This window comes from Chiloscyllium punctatum, chromosome 42 (assembly GCF_047496795.1).
Source record: "Chiloscyllium punctatum isolate Juve2018m chromosome 42, sChiPun1.3, whole genome shotgun sequence".
Lineage (NCBI taxonomy): Eukaryota > Metazoa > Chordata > Chondrichthyes > Orectolobiformes > Hemiscylliidae > Chiloscyllium > Chiloscyllium punctatum.
In genome coordinates, this window is record NC_092780.1 from 36532704 (window position 1) to 36559103 (window position 26400).

At 43.3% G+C, this 26400-nt stretch overlaps 1 protein-coding gene and 1 long non-coding RNA gene across 11 annotated transcripts in view; one reads left to right on the plus strand and one right to left on the minus strand.

Moving 5' to 3' along the window:
- LOC140465897 (supervillin-like) overlaps positions 1–19021 on the minus strand; it is a 242531-nt gene extending 223510 nt beyond the window's left edge. For 9 of the 10 annotated variants that reach the window (XM_072561814.1, XM_072561812.1, XM_072561811.1 and 6 more), the window contains exon 1: positions 18891–19006. The gene's annotated coding sequence lies outside the window, so the exon portion shown is untranslated. Of the gene's footprint in view, positions 1–18890 lie in introns of all 10 variants that reach the window. The other variant, XM_072561805.1, reaches the window with a different exon arrangement.
- LOC140465899 (uncharacterized) overlaps positions 1–26400 on the plus strand; it is a 73737-nt gene that overhangs the window by 41692 nt on the left and 5645 nt on the right. The window contains exon 3 of the long non-coding RNA XR_011955181.1: positions 24875–24992. This is a non-coding gene — a long non-coding RNA (uncharacterized lncRNA). The remainder of the gene's footprint in view (positions 1–24874; positions 24993–26400) is intronic.

Here is a 26400-nt window from a genome sequence, read left to right on the forward strand (position 1 = left end):
CACTTTCCCTAATGAAATTCCCCAGCCTTTTTCCCGTGGCCTGAATGGTCTCCCTTTTCATATAATAATCCAATATTCTTTTAAATGCCAATCTGCCTCAGTCTTGGCATCCACCTGGCAGAGAGTCTCACCTGGACCCTCAACACCAGCTCCTTAGCCAAGAGAGCCCAGCAGCATCTTTACTTTCTGCGTAGCTTGTGGAAAGACCATCTCCCATGCCCCCATCCTCACCACATTCTACAGAGGGTTCATTGAGAGTACCCTGAGCAGCTGCATCACTGCCTGGTTCAGGAGTTGCACCATCTCGGATTGTAAGACCATACAACGGATAGTGAGGATAGCTGAGAAGATTATTGGGGCCTTGCTCCCTTCCATTACAGATATTTACACCACACACTGCATTGACAAGACTAACAGCATTGTGGACGACCTCACACACCCTTCGTTCAAATACTTCTCCCTCATGCCATCTGTGAGAAGATAGTGAAGCATTCGGCTCCCCCATGGCCAGACTGTGCAATAGTTTCTTCGCCCAAGCCATCGGGCTCGTTAACACAGTATGATCACACTCAATTCCATTTGCAATTTTCGGACGACTTTTTGAATTGCAGCTAAAGCAATGTTTTATTAATGATCATTCATTTTTACATTGTAATTTGTCAACCACTGTGCCTATTGTCTTGTCTTGTCAGGAGTGACTGTGCTGTCTTGCGTGTTTTGCACTTCTCTATGCACTTTATGCTGCCCTGTGTATGACCGTACTCTTGTGTAGTCTGTGCGTTCATATAGCACCTTGGTCCTGGAGGAACTCTGTTGCGTTTTTATTGTACCAGCTGTATGTGGTAGAAATAACAAATGAAGTTACTCTACTCCCTACTTAGAGATGGAGACATACTGACTTAACACCGAACTGTAAATTGCCTTGATGCACTTTGCTTCTCCCGCTCTCAGCATGCTTCCCTACCTCACCTCTTAACATCTGTGCTTCCTGATGCACACTACACACATCCATTACAGCCTGTTAGCCCCAGGCCTCTGCTGATTACATTCAATGAAAGCACCTATCAGTAAAAACAACCCGAACTCACCACATTCTGACATATGCATGTTTCTCAACAACAGTGTTTATTCATTTTTTAAAATCCAAACTGGAGAGCAGAGTAACAAGAAGCATTGTGCTTGCTCAGTAACAGCAGGCTGGTAAGAATTAAGGAGCAACTCTTAGCACATGGTCTTTGCCTGAAGGAAATCAGATCTCCCAGGACAGGTGTCAAAAGGAAGAAAGACGGAAATCTGGTTATAAACGTATTCTGAAACATTCCCCAGCTAGATTGAGAGAGGCCTCTTTGCATCTCGCTCTCTTTATCACCATTAAGATGGGTGCCGGTCACATTTAGGCTGTGCTGTGGAATGTGAAGATCACATTTGTTTAGGGTGAAAATGTTATATCTTACCAATGTGCTGCTTGGCTTAGAGTACTTACATATGACACTGGAAACGCACAGCAGGTCAGGCCTCATCCAAGGAGCAAGAGATCCAAGATGAAGGGCTTAGTGCCGAAACATCTCCTGCTCCTCAGATGCTGCCTGACCTGCTGTGCTGTTTGACTCTAACTCTCCAGCATCTGCAGTCCTCACTTTCTCCTTGGAGTATTTAGATGACCTCTTCTAATGAACATAACAACAAGGAGATAAGAACTAGGAGCAGGAGTAGGCCATCTGGCTCTTTGCGCCTACTCCGCCATTCAATAAGGTCATTGCTGATCTTTTTGTGGACTCAGCTCCACTAACCCATCCTCTCAATATAACCCTTAACTCTTTTATTGTTCAAAAAATGATCTACCTTAGCTTTAAAAATACCTATTGAGGAGCCCTCAACTACTTCAGTGGGCAAGGAATTCCATAGATTCACAACCCAATGGGTGAGAAGTTCCTTCTCAATTCAGTCCTATATCAGCTCCCCCTAATTTTGAGGCTATGCCCTCTTGTCTTAGTTTCACCCATCATTGGAAACATCTTCTTTACTGCTATGTCATCAATTCCCTTCATAATTTTAGATCCCCACCCCCCCCCCCCCCCATTCTTCTGAATTCCAATTAATAGAATCCCAGTCTCCTCAGTCTCTCCTCAAAGGCAAATCCCTCAACTCCAGAATCAACCTAGTGAACCTCTTCTCACCCCCTCTAGTGCCAGTACATCCTTTCTCAAGTAGCGGGACCAAAACTGTATCCAATTCTCCAGGTGTGACTTCAGCAGCCCCTGCTGACTTCAACAGCTGCAACATAACCTCCCTGCTTTTAAACTCAGTCCCTTTAGCAATGAAGGACAAAATTCCATTTGCCTCTTTAATTACCTGCTGACCAACCTTCAGTGATTTATGCACAAGGACACCCAGGTCCCTCTGCACAGCAGCATGCGCAAGTTGTTTTACCATTCAAGTAATAGTCCTTTTTACTGTTATCCCTACTGAAGTGGATGACTTCACATTTATTAACATTGTATTCCATCTGCCAGACCTTTGCACACTCCCCTAAACTATCCACATCTCTTTGCAAAGTTTCACAATTCTCTGCACACTTTGTTCTACCATTCATCTTAGTGTTATCCGCAAACTTTGACACACCACATGTGGTCCCCAACTCCAAATGTTAATTGTGAATAATTGCAGTCCCAATACTGATCCCTGAGGCACGCCACTAGTCACTGATTGCCAACCATAAATGCACTCATTTATTCCCAGTCTTTGTTTCCTGTTGGTCAATCAATCCTCTATCCATGCTAGTAACATTACCTACACCTTTATCCCATGCAGCCTTTTGTGCGGCATCTTGTCAAATGTCTTTTGGAAATCTAGAAACAGCACTTCTACTGAATCCTCATTGTCCACTGTGTTTGTAATGTCTTCATAGAATTCCAAAAGGTTAGTTCAGCATGACTTGCCCTTCATGAACCCATGCTATGCCGCCCAACGGGACAATTTCTATCGAGGTGCCTTGTTATTTGCCCTTGATAATAGATTCAAGCATTTTCCCCACTATAGCAGTTAAGCTAACTGGTCTTTAATTCCCCGTTTTTTTTTACCAACCTCCCTTTTTAAACAGTGGCGTCACGTTTGTTGTTTGCAATTTGCTGGAACTGCCTCAGAGTCTGGTGAATTTTGAAAAATTGCCACACATTTGCTATTTCTTCCGCCATCTCTTTTAGCACCCTGGCCTGCATTCCATCAGGGCCAGGAGACTCGTCTATCTTTCGTTCCATTAGCTTGCCCAGCACAACTTCTTGCGTGATAATGATTGTTTCCAGGTCCTCACCTACCTTCACCTCCTTGTCAATCACTGGCATGTTATTCGTGTCCTCCGCTGTGAAGACCGATGCAAAATACCTATTCAATGCCTCGGCCATTTCCTCATCTCCCACTACGAAATCCCTCTCTTCATCCTCTAAAGGACCAATGTTTACTTTAACCACTTTTGTTTATATATTTATAAAAACGTTTACTCTCTTTATATTCCCAGCTATGTTTTTCTCATAATCTATCTTACTTTTCTTTAAGCTCTTTTTGTGCCTTTCTGTTGATCTTTAAAGTTTTCCCAGTCTTCTAGTTTCCCACTGGTCTTTACTATTTTGTATGCCTTCTGTTTTAATTTGATAGCCTCCCTTATTTCCTTAGATACCCATGGCAGATTACCCATTTTCCTACAGTCTGCCCATTTCACTGGTATATACTTTTGCTGAACACTTTGAAACATTGCTTTGAAAGTCATCCACTGTTCAGCAGTCTCACCATAAAGTATTTGCTTTCAGTCTACTTTAGCCAACTCCTCCCTCATCCAACACCAAAATTGGAGGTGTAGTGGACAGCGAAGAGGGTTACTTCAGATTACAACAGGATCTTGACCAGATGGGCCAATGGGCTGAGAAGTGGCAGATGGAGTTTAATTCAGATAAATGCGAGGTGCTGCATTTTGGGAAAGCAAATCTTAGCAGGACTTATACACTTAATGGTAAGGTCCTAGGGAGTGTTGCTGAACAAAGAGACCTTGGAGTGCAGGTTCATAGCTCCTTGAAAGTGGAGTCGCAGGTAGATAGGATAGTGAAGAAGGCGTTTGGTATGCTTTCCTTTATCGGTCAGAGTATTGAGTACAGGAGTTGGGAGGTCATGTTGCCGCTGTACAGGACATTGGTTAGGCCACTGTTGGAATATTGCGTGCAATTCTGGTCTCCTTCGTATGGGAAAGATGTGAAACTTGAAAGGGTTCAGAAAAGATTTACAAGGATGTTGCCAAGGTTGGAGGATCTGAGCTACAGGGAGAGGCTGAACAGGCTGGGGCTGTTTTCCCTGGAGCTTCGGAGGCTGAGGGGTGGTCTTATAGAGGTTTACAAAATTATGAGGGGCATGGATAGGATAAATAGGCAAAGTCTTTTCCCTGGGGTTGGGGAATCCAGAACTAGAGGCATAGGTTTAGGGTGAGAGGGGAAAGATATAAAAGAGACCTAAGGGGCAACTTTTTCACGCAGAGGGTGGTACGTGTATGGAATGAGCTGCCAGAGGATGTGGTGGAGGCTGGTACAATTGCAACATTTAAGCGGCATTTGGATGGGTATATGAATAGGAAGGGTTTGGTGGGATATGGGCCAGGTGCTGGCAGGTGAGACTAGATTGGGTTGGGATATCTGGTCGGCAAGGACGGGTTGGACCGAAGGGTCTGTTTCCATGCTGTACATCTCTATGACTCTATTATAGTCTCCTTTGTTTAAGCGCAGAACCCTGGCATTGGATTTTATCTTTGCACTTTCCATCGGTATTCTAAACCCAACCATACTGTGTTTGCGCCTTCCAAAAGCATCCCTAACTATGACATCATTAATTATTCCTATCTCATTACTAGGGTCAGATCTAGGACAGCTTGCTCCCTTGTCGATTCCATCACGTACTGTTCAAGAAAACTATCGCAGATACATTCAATGAACTGCTCCTCAAGGCTACTCTGACAGACCTGGTTCGACCAATTGACATGTTGATTAAAATCCCATGATAATTGCCATACCATTTTTAAAGGCATTAGTTATTTCTTTGTTTGTTGCCTGTCCCAATGTGATATTGTTATTTGGAGGCCTATAGACTACTATGAGAAAGTGAGGACTGCAGATGCTGGAGACCAGAGTTGAAAAATGTGGTGCTGGAAAAACACAGCAGGCCAGGCAGCATCTGAGGAGCAGGAGAATCAACATTTCGGGCATAAGCCCTTCTTTAAGAATGAGGCTGGTATGCCAAGCGGGCTGAGATAAAAGGTAGGGGGGAGGGAATTTGGGGGAGGGGCGCTGGGAATACGATAGGTGGAAGGAGGTGAGGGTGAGGGTGAGGGTGATAGGCCGGAGAGGTTGGGAAGAAGATTGCAGGTCAAGAGGGTGGTGCTGAATCCGGGGGTTGGGACTGAGATAAGGTGGGGGGAGGGGAAATGAGGAAGCTGGAGAAGTCTATATTCATCCCGTGTGGTTGGAGGGTTCCTAGCCGGAAGATGAGGCGCTCTTCCTCCAGGTGTCGTGTGGTCAGGGTTTGGCGATGGAGGAGGCCAAGGACCTGCATGTCCTTGGCGGAGTGGGAGGGGTAGTTAAAGTGTTCAGCCACGGGGCGGTTGGGTTGGTTGGTGTGGGTGTCCCAGAGGTGTTCCCTGAAACGTTCCGCCTATAGACTACACCCATCAGTGACTTTTCCTTCTTAGAATTTCTAATTTTCACGCAAATGGATTCAATTTTATTCTCCATAGCACCTGTATCATTTCTCATTACAGCCCTGATGTCGTTCATAAATATCAGAGCTACACCAACTTCCTTTCTGTCCTTCTGAATAGTCTGACACCCCTGGATATTCAATTCCCAGTCATGACCATCCTGTAACCATGGCTACATAATGGCTACTAAATCATATTCATTTGTGATGATTTGTGTCGTTAACTTATCTACCTTGTTATGAATGCTATGGGTATTCAGGTAAAGTGCCCTTATGTTAGTTCTTGTACCATCTTTATGATTTCCAATATCTCTAATAATATCTCCGAGTTATCCTTCCTTTTTACTTCTTTTATAGTCTGCCATGTAGTTAAACTCCCCTGTACACATGCTAACCTGCTGCTTTCCTTTTTATTTACCATCCTGTCATTCTTCCCTTCCCTTCCCTCTGACTCACTAGTCTAAAGTCCTAGAGAACACCCTATTTATCCTTTTTGCTAGAACACTAGATGCAGATCTGTTCAGTTGGAGACGGTTCCTTCAGTACAGATCCCTCCTGTTCCAAAACTGATGCCATTGTCCCATGAAATGGAATCCCTCTTTCCCTTATCCACATGTTTACTTCCCAAAACTTCTTACCCTTGAATCAATTTGCACGTGGCTCAGATAGTAATCTGGAGATCATGACCCTTGAGGACCTGTTCCTTAATTTTGTTCCGAGTACTTGATAGTGCCCAAACAGGTCCTCCTTCCTAGCCTTGCCTATGTTGTTTGTCCCAATGTGGACCACAACAACTGGATCCTCCCCCTCTGCTCCACTATCTTTTTAAGCCAGTCCTGGCACCGGACACGCAACACACCATGTGGGACTCTGAATCCTGCTTACAAAGGATTACTATCTGTTCCCCTAATTATAGAATCCCCTACAACTACCACTTGTCTTTTTGCTCCCTACTCTTGAATGGCCTTTTGCGCCATGGTGCCATGGTCTGCTGGCTGATCCTCTGTGCAGCCCTTTTCCTCAACCACACAGGGAACAAGCATCTCATACCTGCCGGATTAGGTTAAGAAATTTCTGTTCCTGAAATCAGGATCCCCCTAACTGCCTCACTTACAGTCACACTGATCATTGATTGAATTTGAAACACTTAATCTATCAGGTGTGACCGCCTTCTGAAACAAAGCGTCCGGGTGACTCTCCCCCTCCTGGATCTGCCATGGTGTTTGTCGCTCAGATTCCAGATCATCAATTCTGATCCGGAGTTCTTCCAGCAACCAACACTTGCTGCAGATGTGGTCACTGCCGTTCACAGTGGGATCAGCCAGCTCCCACCTCATACAGCTACAGCACAGCACCTGCCCAGCCATCTTTACTTAGGTTCTTTATTAATGTATACGAACTTGTGAGTTAATTAATTTCTTAATACATCTCTGCTATGTTCTTTTTCAAACTTGCTGCAGATTTCCTACCAGCCAGTGAGGCACTGACTGGAGGCCCCTCTATTTGCACCCAATCACAATAAAGACAGTACAGTTGGCAGGTAACAAAACTGGATCAGGGAATATGCAGGACCATGTCTCATGATCACATTTCCTAGCACCAGCTGCTTTAATAAGGTAGCACATTACGGTCATTAATATTCCAGGAATCAAACATTACAATGCCAGACACCATTGGGAACAAGCTGTGCGGAAAGTTATAGCAAACCTAAAAATTGAACATTTCTTTTTGTTGTTTTATTATCAAAAGTAAATATTGAAAGTGTGGAGAAAAGGATATTTGACTGTGCTAGACGTTTGGAGCCTGAAGATCATGTGGATAGATGCTGCAGGAATGCATCCAACCAGAATTGACAACTTTCATTATTGTACAGAGTGGCATTACATTGTAATACTCATTTATAAATCAAGTCTAGTTAATATGGGCTGAATGGACTCCTTCTGGTGAGAGTTCCTTGAGTGTGGATATTTAAAACATGAGGGGCTACATAGAGAGCAAAACTAAACTGTCTCCCATTCACTGTGTTCCTGTCAAATGGGTAAATACTCTTAGAGTCTAACCCATACTCCTATAGGATGAGCTGACCACAAATCTCAGTTGAGATACAACCTCTCTGAGGGTTCCACTGACTCTTTTCTGTTGTGTTTAAGAATTAGGCACAAAAATCTAATAGTGCAATGAAGGGCTTGAACTTCCAAACCTCAGCCTCACAGCGGGGATTGAGGCCAAGTGGTACTGTTGCTACACAGTCAAATCTAGAGACCCAGATAATGTCCTGGGGACCCAGGTTCAAATCCTGCCATGACAAATGGTGGAGTTTTAATTCAACAAATGTCTGGAATTGGAAGACAAATGATGACCATGAAACCATTGCCAATTTTTGGAAAAGTAGATTAGATTACTTACAGTGTGGAAACAGGCCCTTCAGCCCAACAAGTCCACACTGACCCGCTGAAGCACAACCCACCCATACCCCTAACCTAACACTACGGGCAATTTAGCATGGCCAATTCACCTGACCTGCACATCTTTGGACTGTGGGAGGAAACCAGAGCACCCGGAGGAAACCCACGCAGACACAGGGAGAACGTGCAAACTCCACACAGACAGTCGCCTGAGGCGGGAATTGAACCCGGGTTTCTGGCGCTGTGAGGCAGCAGTGCTAACCACTGTGCCACTGTGCCGCCCAAGTAATTTGGCTCACTAATGTCCTTTCAGGAAGGAAACTTCCATCCTTAACGAGGTTGGCCTATATGTGATTCTAGACCCACAGCAGCGTGGTTGACTCTTAACTGCCCTTTGGGTAATTATGGATGCTGGCCTAACCACCCACATCCTGTGAATGAACTAAAATAAATCAGCCTTCCCCCACCCCAACAATGCTGCCAGTGAAGGACCCAGCTCCAGCAAGTGTTCACCATTCCTATGTGTGAAAAGAGCTGATGGATACCATATACCAACTGCTTCAGGCTTGGCTATGATACCCTTCACAACGTACGCTCCCTGCCTAACTCACAAATGAGTGGCAGCACTTTGTAATGGGTGGCAGAGGATGCCCAGGGGAGCTAGGCTCTATGAAAATGCAGGACCTTCAGGACGGGGAGAGGGGGGGGGAGCAAAGGAGAGATGGAAGAAAAGAAAGTGGACTTGCAGTGGAATAGGCTCACAGCAGGGTGGACAGCGTGCCTGGTCAGAATGTGAAAACAGAACATATGTTGCGAAGACAGATGATGGGTTGGATTTGATGTTTTCTGGCAGGGTGAGGGAGATGAAATGGAAAGTGAGTAGTTGACTCATTCCCCCCCCCACCCCCATCCCACGGTCTCAGATCACCGAATCAAGTGTCAAATGGCTACATAGTTGGAAGGCGACCAACTGGAATTGCAAGGGGAAGGGTGGGGTGTAGGGCATGGTGCCTAGTTGGGAAATCAACTTGAGATATCATGTGTTCAAGGGGTGATACCCGAACAGGATATTGGTCACAGTTATAGATTTAAAGGGTCCCTGCTCCCCTTTTTTTAAACTGAATGCTCAGAAAGGTCAAACAATGAATTTTAAAAATGCTGCCAACACTCCCACTTTCACAAGTAAAGTCTATTGTTATATACAGCCATGGTCCCAGTGTTGGGCATCATCATACTGCCTGATCATTGCTGCCACGAAACGCTGTCAAATGCTTTCCCATCTGACACCCCATGAAATACAGGCGGGCAACAAATCTCTGCAGACACACACAGAGAATGCTGGAGAAACTCAGCAGGTCTGGCAGCACCTGTGGAGAGTGAAACAAAGTTGATGTTTCAAGTCCAGTATGATCAGTCTTCAGAAATAAAACAAAAATGGAACATTGCCCTGCAGCATTAATTCTTTCACCCTATAAGAAGATAAGGGCAGCTTAAACTGAAATTATAAAATGTGCATTTGTGGAAGATTTAACAGTATCAAAATATCTGAAAATAGCTCACGCTGTGAAGGACAATTTTTAGAAAGCAGTGTCACAGAGTCAGGCTCATACAGCACGGAAACAGACCTTTTGGTCCATGCTGACCATAATCCCAAACTAAACTAGGCCCACCTGCTTGCAAATGGCCCATATCCCTCCAAACATTCATGATTCATGTACTTATTCAAATGCCTTTTAAACATTGTAACTGTACCTCCATCCACCACTTTCTCTGCAAGTTCATTCCACTCATGAACAAAAAAATTGCCCCGTATGTCTTATTTAAATCTTTCTCCTCTCACCTTAAAAACATGCCCCCTAGTCTTGAAATCATCCTTCCTCGGGAAACGACACCTACCATTCACCTTATCTGTATTAGTGATTATTAGACATGCATATGGGCGGCACGGTGGCACAGTGGTTAGCACTGCTGCCTCACAGCGCCAGAGACCCGGATTCAATTCCCACCTCGGGCAACTGTCTGTGTGGAGTATGCACATTCTCCCTGTGTCTGCGTGGGTTTCCTCCGGGTGCTCCAGTTTCCTCCCACAGTCCAAAGATGTGCAGGTTAGGTGAATTGGCCATGCTAAATTGCCCATTGTGTTAGGTGAAGGGGTAAATGCAGCAGAATGGGTCTGGGTGGGTTGCACTTTGGAGGGTCAGTGTGGACTTGTTGGGCTGAAGGGCCTGTTTCCATACTGTAAGTAATCTAGTCTAATTCCAGACAGGGTTACAGCATGGGTGGCGGAGCCAGCATTTATTGTCAGTCCCTAGTTCCCTTAAGAAGGTGATGGTGAGCTGCCTTCTTGAACTGCTGCAGTCCATGTGTTGTAGGTGGATCCACAATGCCTTTAGGGAGAGAGTTCCAGGATTTTGACCCAGTGACAGGGAATATAATTCCAAAGATTTCCTAGATTCCAGAACACTCCTATGCAAATTGGGAGTTAGCAAGTGTAGCATTGCTGTTCAAGGAGGGAAGGAGTAAGAAAACAGGGAACCCCAGACCAGTTGACCTGACATCAGTCACCTTGGAAGTGCTAGAATCTAATACTAAGAAACCTTTAATGCCTGGAAAGTCAAGATATGATCATGTAGTCAACCTGGTTTACAAAAAGGAGACTGTGTTTGACACATCTATTGGAATACTTGAGGATGTAACTAAATAAAATGAGTGACTAATACTTCGATTTCCAAAAGGTATTTGATAATGTGCCACACAGAAGGTTAATACACAAGATAAGGGCTCATGGAGTATGAGAAGCAGACCCTATAGATAACTAGGGCATTTTGAAGTTAGCCAGTTGTAACTTAGTGAATGCTGTAACCTGAACTATTTTAATTAGATAGAAAAAGGGAAGGACAGTAATGTATCCAAGCTTGCTTATGATATGAATCTTGATGGAAGTGAAAGCTGTGAAGGAACACAAAGTGACTACACAAAATTATAAACACATTTATAAATAAGCAAGAAGATCTTGGAGTGACCCTGCCTCTAAACTCGAAGCTTTGGGTTCAAATCCAAGAACAGTGTGTTCATAATGCTCCAAACAAGTTGATTAACAATTTGGAGATTCTTTCGAAATACATTAATGAGACATGGACAGAGTGCAAGATATTTCTGTTCAGTAATGTAATGGAAAGACATTGGAGTCTCCATTATCACTGCTCATGTCTCTGAACTTACTGGTCTTGCTGCAGTTATACAGGGCCTTGGTGAGGCCACATCTTCAGTATGGTGTGCAGTTTTGGTCTCCTAGTCTGAGGAAGGACATTCTTGCTATTTAGGGAGTCCAGTGCAGGTTCACCAGAGTGATTCCAGGATGGCAGGACTGATATATGAGGAAAGACTGGATTGACTGGGCTTGTACTCACTGGGATTTAGGAGAATGAGGGGTATCTTATGGAAATATAAAGAATTCTGATAGGGCTGTACAGGCTAGATGCAGGAAGAATGTTTCCGATGGTGAGAAGTCCAGAACTAGGGGTCGCAGTCTTAAGAATAAGGGGCAAGCCATTCAGGACTGAGATGAGGAAGAATTTCTTGACTTAGAGAGTTGTAAATCTGTGGAATTCTTAACCACAGAAAGTTGTTGGGACAATTCATTAGATACAATCAAGAGGGAGCTGAAAAATGTGTTGCTGGAAAAGCGCAGCAGGTCAGGCAGCATCCAAGGAGCAGGAGAATCGACGTTTCGGGCATAAGCCCTTCTTCAGGAATCTTTCCTGAAGAAGGGCTTTATGCCAGAAATGTCGATTCTCCTGCTCCTTGGATGCTGCCTGACCTGCTGCGCTTTTCCAGCAACACATTTTTCTGCTCTGATCTCCAGCATCTGCAGTCCTCACTTTCTCCTCATTCAAGAGGGAGCTGGACCTGGCCCTTGCAGCTAATGGGATCAAAGGGGTTTGGAGACAAAGGGTGAGTGGAACACTGAAATTGCATGATCAGCCATGGTCATATTGAATGGTGGTGCAGGCTTGAAGGGCCAAATAGACAACTCCTGCTCCTATTATCTATGTTTCTGCGGACTATGCCATTCATGAGAAAGTGCATGTTGCCACAACAATTTGAGACCTTTAGGGTTGCTTAGTTGCTGCATGGCTAGTATACATCAAATTAGTGCCAAGAGCATGAATTCAGTCTGTGTTTGGGATAGTGTGGGTTCAGGACCTGTCTCTTTGCCCCACCCATGGTGGAGATCATAGTGTTATAGATTGAACCTGCCTTGGAGCTGACAGTCGAAGAAGGTTTAAGTAGACAACAAAGTGGCAGAAGGGATATAATGTTGGGAAGTGTGTGCTTCCTCACCTTGCTAGTAAGAACAGAAAAGCAGAATATTATTAAAAGATATTAAACCTCTAAATGTTAATGTTCAAAGTGATTTGATCACTTTCATACAAGCAACACTAAAAGTTAACTGGTACATACAGAAAGCAATTAAGAAGGCAAATTGCATGTTTACTCAGAGTAGAGCACAGAATAAGGAAATCTGGTTGAATTTTACAGGGCTTTGATGAGAACACAGGTGGACAATAGTTCAATTTACCTGAATTTGACTATTTGAGTCTCGTAACTAATCTTTGCTTACTATGCTTGATTGGTTCAGTCTAGGTGTGGACTCAGGGTAAAGTGACAGACATCACAGAAGTTGAGCCAGGATAAGCATGATTTCAGATATTTTGTGATTGCAGTGATACTTTTAAATGATTGTAATTTTGTACAACTCTGTTGCTGTCAGATATATTAAATATACAAGAGCACTAATTGCAGTTTTGGTCTCTACATCAATGGAAAGACGTGGAGCACCTCGAAGGTGTGACAGCAGAGGTTTACCAGATTGATTCCTCAGATGAATTGTACTACATCGAGAGATTAAATAAACTGGGCTGAACATTTCTGGGATTTAGAAGATTGAATTTTGATTGAACATTGAAGCTCATTGAAACAGAGGATTCTGATGGGGTCAGCAAGGTAGACAGTAAGATGTTTCCACTGGCTCTGAAAACTTGGAGCACAGCTTAAGCCTATGAGATTGATCAGAAACAAAAACAGAAACCAGCAACATTAACTCTGATTTCTTTCTACAAATGCTGCCAAACTTGCTGAGCTTTTCCAGCAATTTCGGTTTTTGTTTCTGATTTACAGCATCCACAGTTCTTTTTGTTTTTATTTGAGAGATTGATCATTTGGGACTGGGATGTGGAGAAATTTCTTTCCTCAGTTAGTTGTGAATCTTTGAAATGATCTACTTAAGAAGGTTGCAGATTATTGAGTAGACTTAATGCTGACAGAGACGAATCTTGATTTCAGAGATTCAAGGGCTTTGGAGAATGGGCAGATAAAGCAGAAATGAGGCAGAAGATCAGCCATAATCATATTGAATGCCTGAATAAACTTCGGCTTCTTTTTGTTCAGTACTCATGTACACTACCTCACTTCTGCATTAAGTGTCAAGCTCCACTGCAAGAGAACATTTTTAGAGAACTTTTTCCCAATTAACAAATCACCTTCCTTTCGTTAGGAAAGGCATTTGGAAATATCAGAGGTCACATTGTCACACTAGCAAATTCCTGAAGCTCTACTTTGATGAAGAATGATAAGTATTTATACTGATAGATGGGGTCAATGAGGTCACAGTTCATGAGATTGATGCTGTGATTAGTGTGAAGAGAGCTTTACAGGAGTAAAGAGTGCCTCACAATATATCAACAGAGGATTAAAGGTGGGTGAGGGTTTTATAAGCTAAAGACTAAGTTCCTGCCACAGCTATATTGACATTATAAGGTACAACACTTGCTTGGTCCTGAAGGGGTAACACAATTAGTTCATCAAAATAAATATTTTTGGTGTGTGTACTAACTATCTTTTACAGAGATTCCAAAATCCGTAGTTTCGACTGAAACAAAGATATTTCTTCCAGAATGCCATCTCTACTGTTCATCCTTTTCAACATCAAAGTGCCACTTGACACTGATGAACTTTCAATCCTATTTCACGCCTGTAAAACTCTCCTCATGTGCAACACAGCACTGACCTCTTGAACTGTGACCCCGCTGACTCTACCTCTTAGAAGAAATACTTACTATCGTCCATTGTTAGCTAATGGGCTATATTCTGTCGACAAAGCTGAGGCAATATAGCCCTATTCCCACACAAACTCCTAGGCAGCTCATTTGTTCCATTTAAAATTCCTGGGTTTAGAGATTTAGAAAGGGCTGTTTTGTTTTAGGTAAACAAACTCTAAACCAAAGTGTTGGCATTTTGTGTTTTGAAATATGAACAATTAATAGGGATATGAATATTATTTATGGACCATAACACTGTGGTAAGCCATGAAGACAGGAACTAGGTACCTTGTGTCGCACCCCTGTCTCCGTATAAACATAGCTAAGACAGGCTCGAACTCACAAACCTGAGTTGATTTACTACGGAATTGCATTAAAAGATGGATGGTTACACTAGCAAAGAAGGAATGAACTTGTATTTGGAAAAAGTCAACGTTGGAATGATCCAAACCAATTGCCATCCATTAACATAAAGGTAAACGTAATGTTGCCATAGCTGTAGTAGGCAAGGTCAACTCTCTGATTTTATAGAGATGGCTGCTGGTGGTTTAATCTCAGGGTCACCATAACTCAGGCAAAGGGAAAGATTGAGAAGGAGAGTCCTTCATGGTAACCTGAGCCAGAATGGGCTGTTGATATCGCTCTATATTGCAAACTCATTGGCTGAATGGCACCCATTACATTATAAACTGAAGTGCAATTGTAGAGTCACACTGCGTATAAGAAGACCGCACAATCAATTAAATTGAATTGAAATGAAGAATGCAAAAGTAAACAAAAATAAAATGTTGCACCTTCCAAGATTCACAGGATAGATGTTGAGAAGATGCTATTACTGATGGGGGAGTTTCGAACCAGGAGGCATAGTTACAGAATAAGGGACGCCATTTAAAACTGGGGTGCCAAGGAATTTCTCCTCTGAGTGTAAGGAAGGTTTGGAATGTTCTGGCTAGACCCCAGAGAGCTTTGGAGACTAGATCACTGAAAGGATTTAAAGGGGAGGAAGACAGTGTTTTGGAAGTTAATGGCTGCACTGAGCTTGTATGAAAGAAATGTCAAGGCTTGGGACAGTTCACACATGATCATGTTGAATGTCGGGGCAGGCTTGAGAGGTGAAATGGCTTATTCCTGCTCCTAATTCCTATTTTGTTATTGAGTCCATGCCAGCTCAGTGTAAAGCAAACCAGTCAGATTCATTCATCCAATCTATTTCTGGAGCCCTGCAAATTGATTTCCCTCAAGTGCACTTCTAATTTCCATTTTAAATCATTGATAATCTCCACTCCAACCAACCGAACAGATGATCTGAGATGAAGGCCTGATCACATATATGTGACATTACAAAACCTGGGAGTCACTCGCTGAGGTTAGAAGAAAATAGCGACACCTCCTGGTAACTGGGATGTACCACCAGCAGCATGGTCAGTGGTTACAGCAGCTTGGTTACCCATTCCAATGCTGAAAACAACAGCCAAAGAGGACACCTGTAGGTGCACACACGACACTTGTGATAGAGTTGGCCATGTCCATAGGTATGCTGTACCATTTCACCACACCTGAAATGGATCATTTGTTGCATGTTCCAATATTCATACCAGGATGTTGGAATTGACCTTTCCTTTTTGGCAACGTGCATCACATAGAAACATAGAAAATAGGAGCAGGAGTTGGGCCTTTGAGCCATTCATTATGATTATGGTTGATCATCCATCTGCCCCTTCTTTTTCCCATACCCTTTGATCCCTTCAGCCCTAAGAACGAGTTCCAGGTAAATAGGATAGTGAAGAAGGCGTTAGGTATGCTTTCCTTTATTGGTCAGAGTATTGAGTACAGGAGTTGGGAGGTCATGATGCGGCTGTACAGGACATTGGTTAGACCACTGTTGGAATATTGCAATTCTGGTCTCCTTCCTATCGGAAAGATGTTGTGAAACTTGAAAGGGTTCAGAAAGGATTTACAAGGAATTTGCCAGGGTTGGAGGATCTGAGCTACAGGGAGAGGCTGAACAGGCTAGGGCTGTTTCCCTGGAGTGTCGGAGGCTGAGGGGTAACCTTATAGAGATTTACAAAATTATGAGGGGCATGGATAGGATAAATAGACAAAGTCTTTTCCCTGGGGTCAGGAAGTCCAGAACTAGAGGGCATAGGTTTAGGGTGAGAGGGGAAAGATATAAAAGAGACCTAAGAAGCAACTTTTTCACGCAGAGGGTGGTACGTGTATGGAATGAGCTGCCAGAGGATGTGGTGGAGGCTGGTACAATTGCAACATTTAAGAGGTATTTGGATGGGTATATGAATAGGAAGGGTTTAGAGGGATATGGGCCGGGTGCTGGCAGGTGGGCCTAGATTGGGTTGGGATATCTGGTCGGCAAGGACGGGTTGGACCAAAGGGTTTGTTTACATGCTGTACATCTCTATGACTCTATGACTCTATAACTACATCTAACTCATTTTTGAAAACATTCAACATTTTGACCTCAGTAACAGAGAATTCCACAGGCTCCCCACCTTCAGAGTGAAGAAATGTTTTCTAATCTCAGTTCTAAATGGCCTACCCCATATCTTTAGGTTGTGATGCCTGGCTGTGGACGTCACAACCACCCTTTCTGCATTTAACCTCTCTGACCCTGTTCGCATTTTATAGGTTTCGATGAGATGTTTCCTCTTTTTTTCTAAACTCAAGTTAATACACTCCTCTGCATTAATTTCCATTTGCCATTTTTCTAGCCTGTTCATGCTTTTCCTGAAGAAGGGCTCATGCCCGAAACGTCGATTCTCCTGCTCCTTGGATGCTGCCTGGCCTGCTGTGCTTTTCCAGCAACACATTTTCAGCTCTGATCTCTAGCATCTGCAGTCCTCACTTTCTCTTCCATGCTTTTTTTCAGTCAGTTATGGGTTTTGAGTATCACAGTAAAATCAGAATTTATTGTTTACCCCTAATTTGCCCTTCCAGAAGGCAGTTAAGAGTTAACCACATTGCTGTGGGTCTGAAGTCACATGTAGGCCAAAACTGGCAAGGATGGCAGATTTTCTTCCTGCATGGATATTAGTGAACCAGCTGAGTTTTTGTGATAAACAGTAATGCCAATGGTAGCCATTAGGCCAATGTTTAATTCTAGGCTTTTATTGGACTTAAATTTCATTATCTGCTTTGAGAGTATTGAACCTACATCCCAGGACACTTGCCTGTGGTCCCAGATTACTTGTCCATGAGATGAGCATTGCACCACACTTCCCCATAGTCTCAATTCAGCATCCTAACCATTTGTCTCTGTTGATATCATGGCAAATTTTGAAATCTTACAGTTTTCCAGAACTCATGTCATTTCTCTATCTCCTTCTTAGTGGTCCTTGGGGAATATCACTGTCTACTCTCCTCCAATTCTAAAAGCAACCATTTTCCATGGATCATTAACATGGAAAGGAGAAAGGAAACAGTTGCAGGGAGATGGGGAATGGCTGTTGAGTGACACGAGATGAATGTTTCTGAATGCAAAGAGACAGGACAGATTTGAGGAGCTTAACAGTCTCCTTATGAACTATAACCATCACTGATTCCATGGTTGAGGATTAAATATTGAGCTAAGAGAGTGTTAGACCACCTTTTTAGGTTTCAGCTGAAATTTAGCATCCTTAATAACACCGCACTGTCAATGGTAATTTCAGTCTTGATTCTACATTCAGATCTTTGGAATGGGGTTTAAAATGTGGCCTCCTGAATACTGGGGAGACAGGCTACCTACTTGCGGAACGTTTCAGAGAACATCTCTGGGACACCCGGACCAACCAACCCAACCACCCCATGGCTCAACACTTCAACTCCCCCTCCCACTCCACCAAGGATATGCAGGTCCTTGGACTCCTCCATCACCAGACCATAGCAACATGCCGGCTGGAGGAAGAGCGCCTCATCTTCCGCCTAGGAACCCTCCAACCACAAGGGATGAACTCAGATTTGTCCAGTTTCCTCATTTCCCCTCCCCCCACCTTGTCTCAGTTCCAAGCACCACCTTCCTAACTTGCAATCTTTTTCCTGACCTCTCTGCCCCCACCCCCACTCCGACCTATCACCCTCACCTTTACCTCCTTCCACCTATCGCATTTCCAACACCCTTCCCCCAAGTCCCTCCTCCCTACCTTTTATCTTAGCCTACTTGGCACACCTTCCTCTTTCCTGTAGAAGGGCTCATGCCCGAAACGTCGATTCTCCTGCTCCTTATATTCTGCCTGACCTGCTGCGCTTTTCCAGCAACATATTTTCAGCAATGGGGTTTAAAATCACAACTTATCTGACTCAGGGAAGGAGTGACATCCACTGAGGCAGGGTGGATAGTACATTTCCAGACCTCACACACCCTTAATCAGGAGCACTTCAAAAGTTGTTCGACATTTTCTTTTAAAGAAAACACAATTATGATAGAGGACATGGAGCGATTACAATATTTGGTTTGACCAAAGTTTACTGCTCTTTCCTAATGACTGTTACATTGTACATTTGCTAAGGATCAGATATCATCCCCCAATCTATAATTAAAACCACACTTAACGCTCACTTTTGAAGTAACTGTTCCTTTGGCTGTTACAGTCCACACATGTTGTAATAGTTTCTCACAAATTTCTCCCTGCACACAATCGGTAATAGTGGAATCACTTACAGATGCACCACTGGAGTCTCATTCTACACAGGACGTCTGAAAAACAGGTAACATTTCTCCCATTTGGAGTCCATTTTCCACTTCAAAGCCTCTCAGTCCTGAACAGCCAACCTTACCTGCACTCCAGGCCTGACTGACCATGTAAGGACTGCGTAGAACTTGACACTGGAGAATACCAGTCAGAAATAGCCTTAGTAGCTCAGCATGAAGTCAGGATCAGCTGATCTAAATCCCTGTGCATAGCTGGCCAACGTCCCTGCCACCCCTCCCCCCACCCCAAGACTCCCTGTGCATATGGTACATACATAGATTGCACAGAACAGCACAGCAACAGGCCATTCAGCCCAACTGGTTCATGCCAATATTAATGCTTCACACAACCTCCTCCTCCCTACCTCAGCATATTTGATTTCATTCTCCTTCATGTGTTTAGCTGGCTTTGCCTTAACTATATCTATGCTATTATTTCAATCACTCCATGTAATTCTGTGGTGCCCTATTCTCTCCAGGAAAATAATTCTTTAGAACTGTGTCTATATCTGAATTGATATTCATCATCACACTTTGGATCTCACTTTCATTCCTGTGCAATCACTGGCATTTTTAACACACACCATTTTGATCTGTTAACACACATAGTTTTATTTCTTAAAGTACACATTTTATATAACTGACCGGTTGTTCTCATGGGAATTATTTCTTGTTCTCTATTCATTTACAGGATGAGGGCGTTGCTAGCTAGACAGCATTTATTGTGGCACGGTGGCTCAGTGGTTAGCACTGTTGCCTCACAGCGCTAGGGTCCCAGCTTTGGTTCCAGCCTCTGTCTGTGTGGAGTTTACACATTCTCCCCGTGTCTGCCTGGGTTTCCTCCAGGTGCTCTGGTTTCCTCCCACAGTCCAAAGATGTGCAGGTCAGGTGAATTGGCCATAGTTGTTAGGTGCATTAGTGGTAGGGAAATGGGTCTGGGTGGGTTACTCTTCGGAGGGTCGGTGTGAACTGGTTGGGCCGAAGGGCCTGTTTCCACACTGTAGGGAATCTAATCTAATCTAATTGCCCAGAGAGCAGTTCAGCGTAGAATGAATAATTTCCATTCCAAACTTTACATCGTGTTTATAGCTAAGGTCATAGCAGTGAAGAGCCTAGAAAAACAATCAAGTATTTACTTTCAGAAGTTCTGACATCAGACTAGATGGAAGAGATGTTGGAAATGGAAGAACTCCAGAATAATCTACAAAATAAGTTGATCCCTGGAGACCAAAATGGATCACTTAGAGGTGCTGAGGTTCTAGCATAAGAAGTAGTACCAACAGATTCAAGAACAGCTTCTTCCCTGCTGTTATTAAACAGCTGGATAAACCTCTCACATCCTAATCTAATGTTGATTTTGTTTTTTGTGCACCTTCTTTGCAGCCCGTGACTTTTTTTTCCTCATTCTGCTCTGTCACCGTCTGTTCTTTGTATGGTATGATCTGCCAGTGCTGCAAGAAAAACAAAACTTTTCACAGTACCCAGGTACATGTGACAACAATAAATCAAATCACATCAAATCAAATCAAGTCAAATCAGTGAGCTGACCCCAATTTCTGATTTGTGCTGGTGAGCTGAATGGAGGTTGAGGGTTGGGTGAGAAAACTTTTAGCTGGCTTAGCAAATGGCATAAAATAATCTGACAGAATGGGCAACTTCAAAACAGAAAAGTTCTGCACCTTTGAATTTGGGTGATGCCATCACACATGGGTTGCAGGGGTGTTCGTGAAGGGGCAATCCAAGGTTTCCCTACCCCTCTGAGGATTGATCTGTTCCACTTTGAAACTCTTCCTTGCCTCACCAGCCCCAAGGGATTCTCAAGCAGAAGGACTTCTAGAAACTGTAATCATTTTGATAGGAACAATGCCTACAACAATACAATCTCTGAATAATTCTTTTTTCAAATCTCTGGATTCACATCGCATTGTTAACGTGTAAAGATAATTGATTAAGTCACCTACTGATTCACTCAGATTCTGTCCAAAATCTTGATGGATCTGTGGTTGAAATAATGATTTTAAATCTTCATCCAATTTGGCTGGCATTCTGGTGTTCACATATCTGCCCTCTAGTTTTGAACTCCCCTATCCTCGGGAAAAGACTTTTATTTTGTCTATGCCCCTCCTGATTTTATAACCTCTATAAGATCAACTCTCAATCTCAATCTCCTACACTTCAGTGAGAAATGTTTCCATCTATCTAGCCTCTCCTTATAACATAAATCCTAGTAACTTCCTTGTAAATCTTTTCTGCATCGTCTTAATTTAATAACATCTTTCCTAAAGCAGGGCATCCAAAATTGAACACAGTACTCCAAAATTGGCTGATATTGTAAACTTCAGAACTTTAATAACTGTTCATGGATTAAAAGAATCAGCAACAACTCTGTCTGGAATAAACTGTTCAGGGAGAAGGATAAACTGTTATACAGGAATTGAAAGTAATTAGCCATGCCTGGGAGAAGCTACATAAAAAAATTGTTTAAACACCTGCTTAATAAATGGCTGCTTTATGCACAAGAACAAATGATTGCCTGCAGAGGAATTTAAGGAGTTAGCTGCAGGAAAGTTGAGTCTTCAGACAGTCAGTGCTATATATAACGAGAATGTGGAGGTGTCAGTGTTGGACTGGGGTGGACAAAGTTAAAAATCATGTGACACCAGATTATAGTCCAACAGGTTTATTTGAAAATACAAGCTTTCGGGGCACTGCTCCTTCATCAGCTAGCTACCTGATGAAGCAGCGCTCCGAAAGCTTGTACTATGACTTGGTGTCATTTGACATTTAACAAATCCAACAAGGAACAGGGAGGTTACTTCTGACAAGAAAGCAAGTTGCAGACTTGCTAGCTCCAGAGGAGTAGTCAATATTTTGGATGAAAGAATCTAAATGATCATCAATAATCAATAAACTTGAAAGACAGAAAATACTGCAAGAATTTAATTTCAGCATTCTTCAGCAACAGAACTTCGTAGAACAACACTGCACAAGGATCAAACCCTGCCTGGACAGCCAGGGACAGACACTGCTGGGTTTGAATCAGAGCTAAATTCCACCATTAAATGGGTAATAGCCAAGTTGGGTTTGAAGGTTTATCGTGCTGACTGGAGGGGTCTTATTTTGGTTGCTCCAAGCCATAAAGTTTAAATAATTGTTTCAATACTTGATTGGTCTGTAAGATTTCTTAATAAGTAGCTGAAACGTAGTTTATGGTAACTTACCAACAGCAGTAGCCCCACAAAGCTGTTGGGGAGAGAATTTCAGGATTTTGACAGAGCAACACTGAAGGGACAGCTATCCATTTCTAAGTCAGGATGGTGAGTGGTTCAGAGGGGAACATGCAGGTGGTGGTGTTCCCATGTACCTGCTGACGTTGTCCTTCTAGATGGAATTGATTGTGCGCCTAGAAGGTGCTATCCAAATAATGAACTTCTGCAGTGCATCTTGCAGGTGATGCCAACTGCTCTTGATTTAATTTGATTTGTTTGAATTATTGTCACATGTATCACATGTGGTATTGACACAATGAAAAGTATTGTTTTGCGTGCTAACCATAAAAATCATGCTTTACATAAGTACATCAGGATAATAGAACAGGATGCAGAATATAGTATTACAGCTGAGAGAAGGTGCAGAGAAAGATCAACTCTAATATAAGAGAGATCTATTCAAGAGTCTAATAACAGTGGGAAAAAAGTTGTTCTTGAATCTGTTGGTACGTCTACATGTTGGTATCATCTGCCTAATAGAAGAGGGTGGAAGAAAGTCTAGCAGGATGGGAGAGATGTTTGGTTATGTTAGCTGCTTTCCAGAGACAACAGAAAGTGTAGATGGAGTCAACAGAAGGGAGGCTGGTTTTCGTGATGGATTGGGCTGTGTTCACAATTCTCTGTAATTTCTTGTGGTCTTGGGCAGAGCAGTTGCCATACTAAGCTGTGATCTATCTGGATAGGATGCTTTCTATGGTGCATTTGTAAAAATTGGTAAGAGTCTTCTGGGGATATAGGTATATTGGTGTGCTTTCCTGACTGTAATGTTGACGTGAATGAACCAAGATAGATTGTTGATGATGTTTACTCCTTGGAATTTGAAGCTCTCGACCACATACACCTCAGCACCATTGATACAGACAGGGACATATCCTGCACTCCGCTTCCTGAAGTCGATAACATTGAGGGAGAGATTCTTGTTTTTTACACTATGCCACTAAGCTGTCTATTTCCTTCTGGTTTGTTGTTGTTTGAGATCCAAACCACAGCAATGATACCATCAGCAAATTTGTAGATGGAATTGGAGCTGAATTTGATCACACAGTTATGAGCTTAAAAGGAGTATAGTAAGGGGCTGAGTATGCAGCCTGGTGGGTTACCAGTGTGGAGGATTATTGTGGTGGAGGTGTTGTCACCTATTCTTATTGATTTCAGTGAATGGGTCAGGGAGTAGAGGATCCATTTGCAGAGTGGGAAACAGGGTCCTAGGAATTGGGGTTTGGAGATGGGTTTGGATGGAATTATGGTTTTGAATAGAAAGCTAAAGTCAATAAATAAGAGTCTGAAGTAAGTGTCCTTGTTATACAGATGTTGCAGGGCTGGGTGTCAGGCTGGAGAAATCGTATCTGCCGTAGCTCTATTGTAACGCTAGGCAGATTGCAGCAGATCACTGCAGGAGGCTGTTGCCACTACTAACCTCTCAAAGCACTTCACAATGATGGTTGTCATTAAGGTATGCTGCCTGATTTTTCTTGGGCACTGGGATAATGGTGGTCTTCCTGAAGCAAGTGGGAACCTCCCATTTAGGTAAGGAAGGGTTAAAGGGGTCTGCACATGCAGGATCTGAGTGTATGGCTGGGGACTCCATCCAGGGCAGTCGCTTTCCATGGATTCGCTCTCAAGAAGGCCGATCTGACGTCTACGACGGTGACTGTGGCTGTGGGTGTACCCGAGGCTGTCAGAGCAGCTGACATCATTTCACTGACCTTCTGTTCAAATTGAGCAAAGATTGCACAGGGGAAGGAGGCATTGTTGTCAGTGATTCTACTCAACTTTGTTTGTAGCCCGTTATATGGTGTAAGCCTTGCTGCAGTCAGTGCATGTTCATGTGGTTAATTTGGGACTCCTGTTTAATCTGATATTGTTTCTTAGCATCCCTGATGGCTTTGCAAAGATCACTCCTAGATTTCCTGCATAAGTGAGGGTCACCTGACTCGAACGCCTCAGACCTAGACTTCAGTCGAGATTAGAGTGGTGCTGGAAAAGCACAGTAGGTAAGGTAGCATCTGAGGAGCAGGGAAATTGACATTTCTGATGAAGGGCTTTTGCCTGAAACGTCGATTTTCCTGCTCCTCGGATGCTGCCTGACCTGCCTTTTCCAGCACCACTCTAATCTAGACTCTGATCTCCAGCATCTGCAGTCCTCACTCTCACCTAGACTTCAGTCTGCCAGGGACCAATATTGGAATGGATGGGTAGGCTGAGTTTGGGGCAATATGTGGGTATTGTTATGATTGTTACTTATTCCTTCCCATGGTCTTCATTAAGACTGCCAATATGTGTCAGCTTTGTGGTCCAGGCAATAGTACCAGAAAGAGAGTGGTCTGGTCTCGATTGGCTACATGGCATAGTAGTAGGTAGGCAGAGTCATTAAGTAGTGACTAATTGGCCACATAAAGGCATTAATTGGCCTACATGCCAGGGAGGCAGGTAGGCAGTAGGCATGGTATCGCAATTGCCTTCAATTTTACTTCCTGCCTGAACTGCCAGCCTGCTTCTTGGAATGGTACAGAATTCCACCCCGTATTGCTGTCTGTGAGAGGTTGTTGCTGTGCACAAATTCCTTACATTAAAATAATGAATGCACCTCATAAAAAAAAACACTGAATTGCTTATGCACTTAGTGATATTGTGAGATGGTGAGAGGGGCTGTCTAAACGTAACTTCTTCATATCTTCTTTTCAGTGCATTGCTTTCCACAACAGCCAAATATGAGAATACTGGAGAAACTCAGCAGGTCTGGCTGGAGAGAGAAACAGAATTAATGCTTCAGTTCAAAAGCCTTTCTTCAGAATTGGAAAAGGTTAGAAATGGAGTTAGTTTTTATAAGAATACAGAGGCAGGAAGGAGGGGTGAAAAGCACAAAAGGGAACTCTTATGATAAGGTTGGGAGGGCAGGAGTGATTATGTGACTGTAAAGTTAGTTATAGCTCTATTCTGATTGTTACATATACAATTATTGCTTTCCATGGTCTTCCTGTGTAAGACTGCCAATTTGTGCCAGTTTTATGGTCCATGCCTCTTGGCAATGTAAGAACTTGCATGAGGTTGGTCAAGTTCTTTGTTTATAGCACTCTCATAGCCGAAAGATGGAGGAGTGCATTCATCCAAATTCACTGCGAGCCCATGTTCGAGACTTGAATGCAATGTCTCACTCACTGTCCCCCGACGCATCATTGATCAAACATAATACAGCACAGAAACAGGCCTTTTGGTTCAACTTGTCCATACTGACCAGATATCCCAACCCAATCTAGTCCCACCTGCCAGCAGCTGGCCCATACCCCTCCAAACCCTTCCTATTCATACACCCATCCAGATGCCTTTTAAATGTTACAATTGTACCAGCCTCCACCACTTCCTCTGGCAGCTCATTCCATACACATACTGCTCTCTGAGTGAAAAAGATGCCCCTTAGGTCCCTTTTATATCTTTACTGTCTCACCATAAACCTATGCCCTCTAGTTCTGGACTCCCCCACCTCAGGGTATAGACTTTGCTTATTTACCCTATCCATGCCCCTCATGATTTTGTAAACCTCTATAAGGTCACCCCTCAGCCTCCAATACTCCAGGGAAAACAGCCCTAGTCTATTCGACCTCTCCCTGTAGCTCAAATCCTCTAACCCTGGCAACATCCTTATAACTCTTTTCTGAACACTTTCAAGTTTCATATTGTATTTCCAATAGGAAGGAAACCAGAATTGCAGGAGATATTCCAACAGTGGCCTAACCAATGTACTGTACAGCCACAACATGACCTCTCAACTCCTGTAGTCAATACTCTGACCAATAAAAGAAAGCATACCAAACACCTTCTTCTCTATCCTACCTACCTGCGACTCCACTTTCAAGGAACTATGAAGCTGCACTCCAAGGACTCTTTGTTCAGCAACACTCCCTAGGACCTTACCATTAAGTGTATAAGTCCTGCTAAGATTTGCTTTCCCAAAGTACAGCAACTGACATCTATCTAACTTAAATTCCATCAGCCACTCCTCAGTCCATTGGCCCATCTGGTCAAGATCCTGTTGTAATCTGAGGTAACCTTCTTTGCTCTCCACTACACCTCCAATTTTGATGTCATCAGCAAACTTACTATCTATACCTCTTATGCTCACATCCAAATCATTTATATAAATGAAGAAAAGTAGTGGACCCAGCATCAATCCTTGTGGCACTCCATTGGTCACAGGCCTCCAGTCTGAAAAA